Genomic DNA, 10895 nt, shown 5'->3' with positions numbered 1-10895 from the left:
CAGATCAAAGGACGACCAAAGAAAAATAAGAGTTGGTGGAACTGTATCTATCTATAATACAATCTCAAATGACCCCATTTCTTCCTCCAAAGATCTTTAACTGCATCTTTAATTTCCTCTTCTTTCTGGTCTTTGCTTTGTTGTGTTTTGCTGCGAGTGCTTGCTGGTCAATCTGCATAATTTGATTTTAATATAGAAGAAAAAACAGTGAACCGTGAACGTGCTCTTCTTTGTCTTGGTTGTCCTCAAACACCTTTCACACTCGAAAGGAAACATAATTAGTGTTTTTTTTTTGGATAATTCTGATTTTATTACCCAATGCAAAGTTAAGATACAACCAATCAACCAATCAACAACAAAATAAAGAAAACAACCTACACAAAATGATTGGTTATAATATACCCCAAACGCTACAAAGCTGTAAGTTAGTACTATCAAGTCTATTAATATTAGTTCCCCTAAGACGGATTCCAACAACGTCTTTAACCTCCTTTAGCAGGCAGTCGAGCGTTCTACTCATTCCTTGAAAAATTCTCTGATTTCTTTCCTGCCACAATGTGTAAATAACAGCAGTCCATGAAATTTTCAAAATGGTGGTGAGCAAAGACCTCCCTTTCCATAATGAACAAGCCTTTATGACCATTTCATCCCATGATAGAAAGTGTATTCATCCCATTAAGTTTCAGAATTGAATTCCAGAGTTCCACTGCCATTGTACATTGTGAAAAGAGATGTCCCTTGTTTCATAAGAGGTACTGCAATTAACGCAAATACTGTCGGTGTTAATTCCCATTTTAAGTAGTCTGTCTCTTGTAGGCAATTTATTGAGCAGAGCCATCCAAGCTATTAAGCTGAACTTAGGGATATGCGATGGGAACCAATGAGTTTGTGCCATATAACAGTCTGCCCTTTGCAACGAATCAAGTCCCAAATTTCCGTAGCTTGCGGAGAACCTGTGGAAAGTAATGGAAGAGCTTCATCTCTTGATTTTAAGATCCTGTTGATGCTCCAACTTAAGTTAGCTGCTGCTTGATAGTGCCAAAAATCTTGCTCCTTAAAAACATAAGCCTTAAGCCAAGCAACCCATAGGGATCCGTCTCCTGCTAATATTTTTCGGATGAGGATAATGAGACAAGCTTTGTTCCAGGTTTTAGTGTTCTTCAATCCGAGGCCACCCTCTGATTTGGAAATACAAATTTTATCCCAACTCACACGAGCACCAGCAGCAGAAATATCTGCTCCTTTCCAGAAGTACCTAGAACAAATCTGGTCCACTTTTTTAAGAATAGAAGCTGGTAGAACAAGTTGTCTGCACCAGTAGTTGCTGACATTGAATAAGACTGATCTAATGAGCTCTAATCGACCTGCATAACTGAGATTTCTGTTAGACCAGTGATGAAGTTTGAGCTTGATATTGTCGATTAGAACTTGGCAATCCTTTTCAGTTAGTTTGCGGGTGACAAGTGGAATACCAAGGTAACGAACATGGAGACTACCAATTTTGAACCATGTAATAATTTTTAAAATCTCCATGATTCTTGGAGGAATCCCCGCAGCAAAAATCTCACATTCGGCAGGATTCAGTTTAAGCCCAGAGACATCATTAAATCGGTCAAGAATAGTGAGAACACCGACAACAGAGTCAACATTACCTTTACAAAAGATCAATAAATCGTCAGCAAACGAGAGATGAGTAAGACCAATTTTCCTGCACTTTGGATGGAAACCAAACATTCCTCTTTCGGCAGCTAAATTTAGCATTCGGGATAAAAATATTCATTGCAAGAACAAAAAGGTAGGGGGGAAAGAGGGTCTCCTTGCCTTAGGCCTCTAGCTCATTTGAAATAGCCGATTAAGGTTCCGTTAAAAGAAATAGAGTACCTTGCTCCTGTGAAACATGCTTCGATCCAAGTAATGAAAGCAAGAGGGAGATTGAGAGCTTTAAGAATTTGAATGATGAATCTCCAGTGAACGGAATCAAAAGCCTTATGAAGGTCGATCTTCAGAGCGCATCTCGGGGAAATGGATTTTCTTCCATAGCCTTTAACCATCTCCTGGGCAAGGAGGGTATTATCAATAATGCTCCTTCCTCTGATGAAAGCTATTTGATTCAAAGTAATAATCTCTGGGAGAACATCAGTCAATCTTCTAACGATGATTTTAGTAATGATTTTGTAGATAACAGAACAACAAGAGATTGGTCGATAGTCTTTTACTGCACTCGGATTTGGAACTTTAGGAACAAGAGCAATAATAGTAGAGTTAAAAGCTGGGTGAATTTTGGCGTTGAGAAAGAAGAATTTAACAGCAGCAACAACATCTTCACCCACTATATTCCAAGAGTTCTTGAAGAAGAAAGGGGTGAAACCGTCGGGTCCAGGAGCTTTATCATCACCTTGGCAGAAAATTGCTTTCTGGATTTCTTCTCGAGTAATTTCCTTAATAAGGCTAGAAGAAGCTTCATATGACAATGAATAGTTGAGGAGGTCTTTGAGAAGGATAGGATCGATATCTTTGACCAGGTTGTCAGTTGTTCCAATCAGATTGGAAAAGAAGGAGATTACTTCTTTTGACATTGCTTCAAAGGACTCAAATCTGTTGCCTTGATCATCAACAAGAACACGGATAGTATCCCTCTTGTTTTTAAATGCAATCATCGAATAGAAAAATCTGGAATTTTTATCTCCATCTTTAATCCACTGCACTTTTGCCTTTTGCTTAAGGAACGCAGCTTCGGAATCTTCCAAAGTATTCAGCTCTTTTTGTAATAATAGTTCCTTATCGATAGTGTCATGTCCCTTTAAAGTGAGAAGTTGTTGATGTTCCAACTCTATTCTTTTAAGCTTAACTCGATCGGAGAGATTGCTGTAATTTTCCTTATTATAACTCGTAAGACACACTTTGAGTCTTTTAAGTTTAGTAAGGAGAATTTGCATAGGATCGCCATGAGCAAGTTGGGACCAAGAATGACTTACTACATTTAAGAAGCTTGGATGAGTAGCCCAAAAATTAAAGAATTTAAACGGCTTTGGCCTATTAGCAGGAACTTCTTTGACAAGCCATGTAAGAGACATGCAATGGTCCGAGACTCCTGGTGCCATGAACTCGACAAAAGAGTGCTGAAAAATAGAAGCCCAATTCGAGTTTATCATGACCCTGTCAAGTTTCCTTGCAAGAAAGAATTCTTTTTGCTTGTTGGACCAAGTGAAAGAAGGGCCAAAATAAGGGTGGTCATGGATTTCAAGCTCTTGAGCTAAGTCCTGGAAGTCTTTCATATCAGAAGTGAGATAATGGCCAAGGACTTCATGGTCGGTACTTTCATGGGAGTGCAAGATAATATTAAAGTCCCCTCCTAAAATCCAAGCTGACTTATTAACAATATGATCAATTTCTCTTAAGGTCTGCCAAAGCTGTCTTCTAGCAATACCATCATTACTACCATATATAGCCGAAATAAACATAGGAGTATCTTGGTGAGAACCTCTAATTGTAATGCATTGATCCGAATTTTGAATGACAGACATATTAATGCCCTTCCTCCAAAGAACCCAAATTCTACCATTGCTAGTATGGTCATAATTGAAACAGAAATTCCAGTTCTGGAATTTAGAAGCACAAATAGTCTTTGCTTTGTCCACCTTTACTCTAGTCTCCAATAAACAAATGACGTCAACATTATTCTGGGTGGCTCGAAGAACCACTTCTTTCTGCTTTAGAGGATTGTTAAGTCCTCTAATGTTCCAAAAACAAACTATCATTGAGAAGGCGATCCCGAAGAACCCCCTTGACCTCCAGCAGTGAGCCGTTTAGCTCTCTCAAGCTGAACCTTCTTTTTTGATTTTAGGTCTTTCAATAAGCTTGCCACTCCCAAAGATGCTGCCCTAGGTTTCCTTTGAATTTCTGAACAGTTAGAATTCTCTTCAACAGAATTGAGTAAATCAAATCTGTTGGATGAGCCTGAAAACTGAGATTTGGCAACTTCTTTCAATTGTCGGCCATTACCAGTTGTAAGTACTGCTGGTTGTACATTTTCTGCTTCGACAGTTTCGAGGTCAGAAGCAGGAACATCATCTCTGTTTGGGACAACAGCAGTATCTTCGGTTTTGTTCTTAAGAGCAGCAACAATATCAGCTTTGATCGTGACATCAGCAGTAACTTCAGCTTTGTTCGAGACAGCAGCAATAACTTCAATTTTGTTCTTAGTAGGAGCAACATTAGAATAATGAAGCTTCTGTATTTGATCTGGAACAATAACTTCAGTCTCAACCTCCTTACTCTTTGCATTTACTTCAGTTTCAGTAACATTATCCTTCTGAAATGCAACAATTGAGTCTATGATATTTTGAGTATTTGCTTCAGCAATAACCGCAAATTTCTCAGGTTCTTGAAGAACTTCAGTCCCTCCAACCTGAATGGCTGTTGTAATGGGATTGTGTTCTGTCTTTTTCTTCTAGACTAGAGGGACAGTTTGGTTAGTGGTTGTTTTAAGCTCACAACCTTTCTCGTTATGCCCAAATACATTACATCTCCTACAAGAATATGGAAGCCAAGGAACCTCAACAGTTATTGAGGTTGTTTGCCCGTTTTTCAGAACTACCACAATGTGCTTCGGAATAACATCTCTAACACCTATTTCTATACAGACTTTTGCAAATTCAAGCCTAGATTTCGTAGCAGTAATAGTGTCCATGGATATAGGGACTCCAATGGCATTTGCAATATAGCTTAAGCCAGTTCTAGAAAATAGTTCGAGTGGGATATTGAACAGATTTACCCATACTGGAATCTTAGACAAGTTGAGACTAAGCCTTTTAAGGTTAGGCTCCCAATTCCTAAGGATTAAAGGTTTATTATGCACATGCCAAGGACCATTATTCAAAACCCGCAGATTCGCTACTGAAAGAGAAAACAAAGGTGTTGTTTCCGGCAGAACTGACCTGTAAACGGGTTCCCAACAAAGCTTTACTCCATAAAGTTTCGACTGTCCGATGAAGAGTGGAGAAGCTTGGAGCCACTCCCAGAAATTGGCCCACTATAGACAAACTCCACTCTGAAATTCCTTCTTCGAAGATCTCTGAAGGCGGGGAAACAGTCGGAATGCCATCGCAAAGTTTGGTGGGAAAATAATCTAGGTTTTGATTTGTCGAACCTCCGAACAACTTACGCCAGTCCATTTTCAAGCTTTGAGCGCAACGAGCCACAGACGAACGAGGAGAAGAAACAGCAGTGAACAAAGAAGAAAAACGGAGAAGAATCGCCGGCGAGTCAACGGAAAATCAATCTGATGAAAATCAATCGTCTTTGATTCTTCGGAGGATGAAAACCAGGACGGCGACGTCGCTAGATATTTTCTTGGCATCCAATACGAGTGAATCACGCCCCGATTTCAAGATCATAGAGAACTGGTGTCGCAGTAACTGCACTCATAATTAGTGTTGTTTCCCTGTAAAAATCCCGTTTTTTTATATTGGCACCAGAGAAAGAAGAAAGGAAAAAGGAACCTTTTTTTTATTATTATTGGCAGTGAGAGATGATAAATCTTTGGAGTTTGAGCTGTTCTTTTACATCTTTTGAGAGCCATGATTGTGTATGAGAATAGAAAAGTCTTCCCCCTTTAATTTGAGTTCTGGTTTTTTCTATTAATTCTTAAGAGTTCATTTCTTTGTTCAAGTTCAGATATGGAGTTGGTGTCAAAGAAAAGAAGAAAGAACAAGTTGAGATTAGTAGTTTAGTTGGTTTTGGTGATGGGTCTAAAGTTGCAACAGAGCCAGCACCAGCACCACTTGGTGGCTGTCAAAGTGAATGAACAAATGGGGACCAAAAGAGGGTACACATTTATTCAGGCCAACAGGGCTTGGTTGCCCAAATTTCTTTTGCTTTGGGTAATGGTGATGGCCTTTTTGAGGACTTGGATCTACAAAAAAATGGATGCTGACAACAAAGTTAGGAGGAAAGAGGTATTAAGTAGCATGTGTGATGAGAGGGCAAGGATGTTGCAAGATCAATTCAGTGTTAGTGTTAACCATGTTCATGCCTTGGCCATCCTTATTTCCACTTTTAATTACTACAAGAATCCATCTGCTATTGATCAGGTCGAGCCTTCTTGTTCAAATAAATTTAGAAATTTCTATTCAAGTTAGAGAGAAAAAAAAACCCTCTTTAGAGCCTAGTGTGGTTGATCTTATGTTCTTTTAGTTCATATTGGTTGAGTTTTACAATACTAAAAATGACATCTTTGGATTATTGCTATTTCTGATTGTGCACTTTGGGTTGTTGTTTTTGTGTGCAAGAAATACAGGAGACTTTTGCTGAGTATACTGAAAGAACTGCGTTCGAGAGGCCATTGCTGAGTGGGGTGGCCTATGCAGAAAGAGTAGCGCACTCAGAGAGGGAGGAATTTGAGAGGCAGCATGGCTGGTCGATAAAGACGATGCAGAGGGAACCTTCTCCTGTTCGAGACGAGTATGCTCCGGTGATACTCTCTCAACAAACCGTTTCCTATATCAAATCGCTTGATATGATGTCTGGGGAGGCATGTGGTTTGCTATATTCAATCTGCTTATAAGTTCTAAGCTTTTACCTAAAGTTTAATATTTAAATTCGGTATTAAATTCAAGTCACATTGTCCATGTTGCTTTGCGCAGAAAGACAGAGAAAACATCTTAAGGGCTAGGGCTACTGGGAAAGCTGTCCTAACTAGCCCCTTCAGGCTTCTCGGTTCCCATCATCTTGGTGTTGTGTTGACATTGCCCGTTTACAAATTCAAGCTCCCAACAAGGCCGACTGTGGAAGAGCGCATCGAAGAACTGCGGGGTAAGTCGTAGGCTTTTGCATACAAGAGTTAGTGAATATATTCGACATAGTTTTGAAATTTATCGGTCAAACTGAAAAACGACACTAGATAGTTTGAGAGTGATTATAAGAAAAGTTTAAAGTCTATGTCAAATGCAATTGTTTTATAAAGAACACTTCAAATGGGAAAAAACGGTTTAGACTTAATGTTATCAATGCTGATGGAGTTGGTTATTCGTAGGTAGGTAAGTGAATCCAAAAATGTACAGTTCATACTTTTTGCTTAAAAAAACAGGCCTAATTGCTTCTGTTAGTTCATTTCTTTATTAGTGAATTGTAGATTTTTTATGCATAAAAAGTAACCTGTAACACATACCTCGGTGGAGCCTTTGATGTGGAGTCTCTGGTGGAGAATCTGCTCGGACAACTTGCTGGAAATCAAGCGATTCTAGTGAATGTATATGACATTACTAACTCTTCTGATCACTTGATCATGTATGGCCACCAAAATGAAGATGGTGACTTGGCTCTGTTGTATGAAAGCAAGCTCGATTTCGGAGATCCGTTCAGGAAGCATACAATGATATGTAGGTGAGTGAAAAATTGGTTAGTTTTTCATGAGGTTTACGGAATGAAAGCCATTGATTTTATAAGTGGCTTAGTTATCGACTTTTTCGAGCAGATATCATCAGAAGGCACCTACATCGTGGACGGCGCTGACCACCGCTTTCTTGTTCTTTGTGATATGCTTATTAGTTGGCTATATCTTATATGGTGCCGCTATACACATTGTTAAAGTTGAAGATGATTTCCACGAAATGCAAGAGCCGAAGGTTCGAGCCGAAGCTGCAGATGTTGCCAAATCGCAAGTATGTTTTTAAGTACATCAACCAACAAATTGTTGTCTACTAATTTCCAAGCCAAAACTAATTACGAAGCATTCTTGCAGCAGTTTTTAGCAACAGTTTCTCATGAAATTAGGACTCCCATGAATGGTATCCTCGGTATGTTCCGTGTATCTCAAGTTTTCTTTGAAATATACATTTGAGGGCATTAACTGATTTTAAGCAGCAATGTTTTGATGACTTTTTCAGTGGTTGTAGGGATGCTTGCTTTGCTTTTGGATACGGATTTAAGTTCAACTCAAAGGGATTACTCTCAGACCTCTCAAGTCTGTGGAAAGGCACTGATAACATTGATAAACGAGGTACTTGACCGAGCCAAAAATCGAAGCTGGAAAGTTGGAGATGGAAACTGTCCCCTTCAACCTTTGATCTATCCTAGATGATGTGCTGTTTTTATTTTCTGAAAAATCTAGGAACAAAGGTGTCGAGGTAATTCTAGATAAAATTAATGGAAAAATCTAATGCTTCATTTTTTGGTTTATTTAGTTCCTAAAGGCACAGGGGATGCCTATGCTAGGAGAAGGAAAAGCCTTATAGTTTATAAATGCTTGAACTAACTAGGTGCCTTCTTTTTCTTCTGTTTTCCTCCATTTTGGTGGATTGTTGACATCGACAAATGGTGATGTTCCTGATGCATACAATGACTCGAATACGGTGTAGTTGTTTGGGAACTGCAGTTGGTTGTCTTTGTTTCGGATAAGGTTCCAGAAATGGTTATGGGAGATCCCGGAAGATTCCGACAGATTATTACTAATCTTGTTGGGAACTCTGTTAAAGTAAGTCTGTTGCTATCTTCGCTCATTTTGGCACTCAGTAGGTGGTATATATCTATGACCTATGTTGGTCCGACTTTTCATTTTTCTTAAAGTACCTATATCCAACACATATCCCAACACGAGCATGAACATACCCATCTTGGACATATATTCCCCTGATACTCTCACCCAAGCGAGTAATACAAGTACATGTTAATTTTCGGCATGCCCCTTTTCTTGGACGGTTATCTACTTAATCAAGTCTATTGAATCTTTTTAACAAGTTGGTAATTGTTTATAATTGTGTTTTTGACAGTTTACAGAACGGGGACACATATTTGTTAAAGTTCATCTAGCAGAAAACAGAAAGCCTGAAGTCGATGAAAAAGCTGAAACTTGTTTGAATGGATGGTCGGATGAAGGTGTGCCGATATCAGGTGCACACCAGTTTACAACCTTGAGTGGTTATGAAGCAGCCGATGAGCGGAACAGTTGGGACTCCTTCAAGCATTTAGTTTCCTATGAAGAGTCACAATACGATGCCTCGATAAACATGACGGTTCCTGGTGAAACTTCTCAGAGCGTCACTTTGATGGTATCTGTGGAGGATACCGGTATTGGGATCCCTTTAGTTGCCCAGACAGGGTTTTCATGCCGTTTATGCAGGCAGATAGTTCAACTTCGAGAAATTACGGTGGGACGGGTATAGGCTTGAGCATTACCAAGTGTTTGGTTGAGCTAATGGGTGGTCACATAAGCTTCATTAGTCGGCTACAAGTCGGAAGCACATTCTCGTTCACCGCAGATTTTGGGAGATGTAAAAAGGCTTCGTTTAATGATATGAAAAGCGGTCTTCCTTCTACCTTCCGAGGATTGAAAGCAATAGTAGTTGATGGAAAACCGGTTAGAGCTGTCGTAACTCGATACCACTTGAAGAGACTTGGTATACTCGCTGAGATTGCAAGTAGCGTAAAGACAGTAGTTTCTGCATGTGGGAAAAACGGCTCTTCATGCGTGTAAGTCGAATTTCTATTTAGAGTTATTTTTAGATGTCGAGAAAATCTTATCAAGGAAAATGCTCTCCTTGATCCCAAATACTACACTTCCTACACCGATATAATGTTCCAAGTTAGTTGCATATTGCAGAAGTAAATTTCAGCCAGATATAATTCTTGTCGAGAAAGATCTATGGCTTTCTGGAGAGGATATCGATTTGAGCTTAAGGATGTTGGACTGGAAACAGAATGGACATACGTTTAAGTTGCCTAAAATTATTCTTTTTGCCACAAATATTACTAATGCCGAGCTTGAGAAAGCAAAGGCAGCCGGTTTTGCAGACACTACGATTTTGAAACCTATGAGGGCAAGTATGGTGGCTGCATGTCTTCAACAGGTACTTGGGATCGGTAAGAAGAGGCAGGCGGTAAAAGACTCACAGAATGGATCTCTTCGGAGTTTTCTTTGTGGAAAGAAAATATTAGTAGTCGATGACAATATGGTAAATCGGAGAGTTGCTGCTGGTGCATTGAAGAAGTTTGGAGCTGCCGTGGAATGTGCCGAGAGTGGAAAATTTGCACTAAAACTGCTTCAGATTCCGCACTGTTTCGACGCATGCTTCATTTACATTCAGATGCCGGAAATGGACGGGTATGTAATTATGTGTGTTATATCTTCCTCGTCGATCAAAATACCAAAACTAAAAGGAGAAAGAAGTGTTTATATATTGCTGTTATATAATATCATCAACTTTTATGTCAGGTTCGAGGCAACCCGTCGGATTTGAATGATGGAGAGTCAAGCAAATGGACAAATGAATGGAGGCGGCATTGACAAAGGGCTGGTCCGGAAAGGCGAGTGGCATGTCCCGATATTAGCCATGACGGCTGATGTAATTCAGGCCACCTATGACGAGTGCCTTAAATGTGGGATGGATGGATATGTCACGAAGCCCTTTGAGGAAGAAAATCTCTACCAGGCAGTAGCCAAGTTCTTCAAAGTCCAACCACTCTCGGACTCGTAGCCAAACACCTTGCACCTGCATCGGAAAAGCGAACAAAACCAAGACTGAGGAACACGAGCCGACTGAACTTTTTTGGCTAACTTTTTCCCAAATCCTGCTGGTGCATTTGGTTTTAAAACATTGCATATAGATCGCATGAGCTTCCGAGAATTCTCGACTGCATCGAATTCGCGCATGCGTGTTCAGGCGATCGTTTCTAACCCGAACTTTGATTTTTAACTGGATTAGAGTTTTGTCATTCATATATTACCACAGGAAACTTCATCCCTATGTGTTTATATAGATCTTTACGAAGGGGATGCTTTGATTTTTTTTTCTTGAAACTTTGAGAACTTGTGCTCCGAAATGAAATTCTGAGTTTTATGAATTTTGTTTTATCAACTTTGTTAGAGTTTTCAAATATAAAAAAATATCAAATATAAA

The 10895-nt window shown here is 39.5% G+C and overlaps 1 pseudogene; it reads left to right on the top strand.

The window, feature by feature from the left end:
- Window positions 1-5673: 5673 nt before the first annotated feature.
- Window positions 5674-10747, top strand: LOC120119522 (annotated as a pseudogene).
- The last annotated feature ends 148 nt before the right edge of the window (window positions 10748-10895 follow it).

Source organism: Hibiscus syriacus, unplaced genomic scaffold, assembly GCF_006381635.1.
Source record: "Hibiscus syriacus cultivar Baekdansim isolate YM2019G1 unplaced genomic scaffold, ASM638163v2 tig00000072_pilon, whole genome shotgun sequence".
Taxonomy (NCBI): Eukaryota; Viridiplantae; Streptophyta; class Magnoliopsida; order Malvales; family Malvaceae; genus Hibiscus; species Hibiscus syriacus.
The sequence above is the reverse complement of the archived record's forward strand: the minus strand, read 5'-3'. Positions and strand labels throughout refer to the sequence as shown.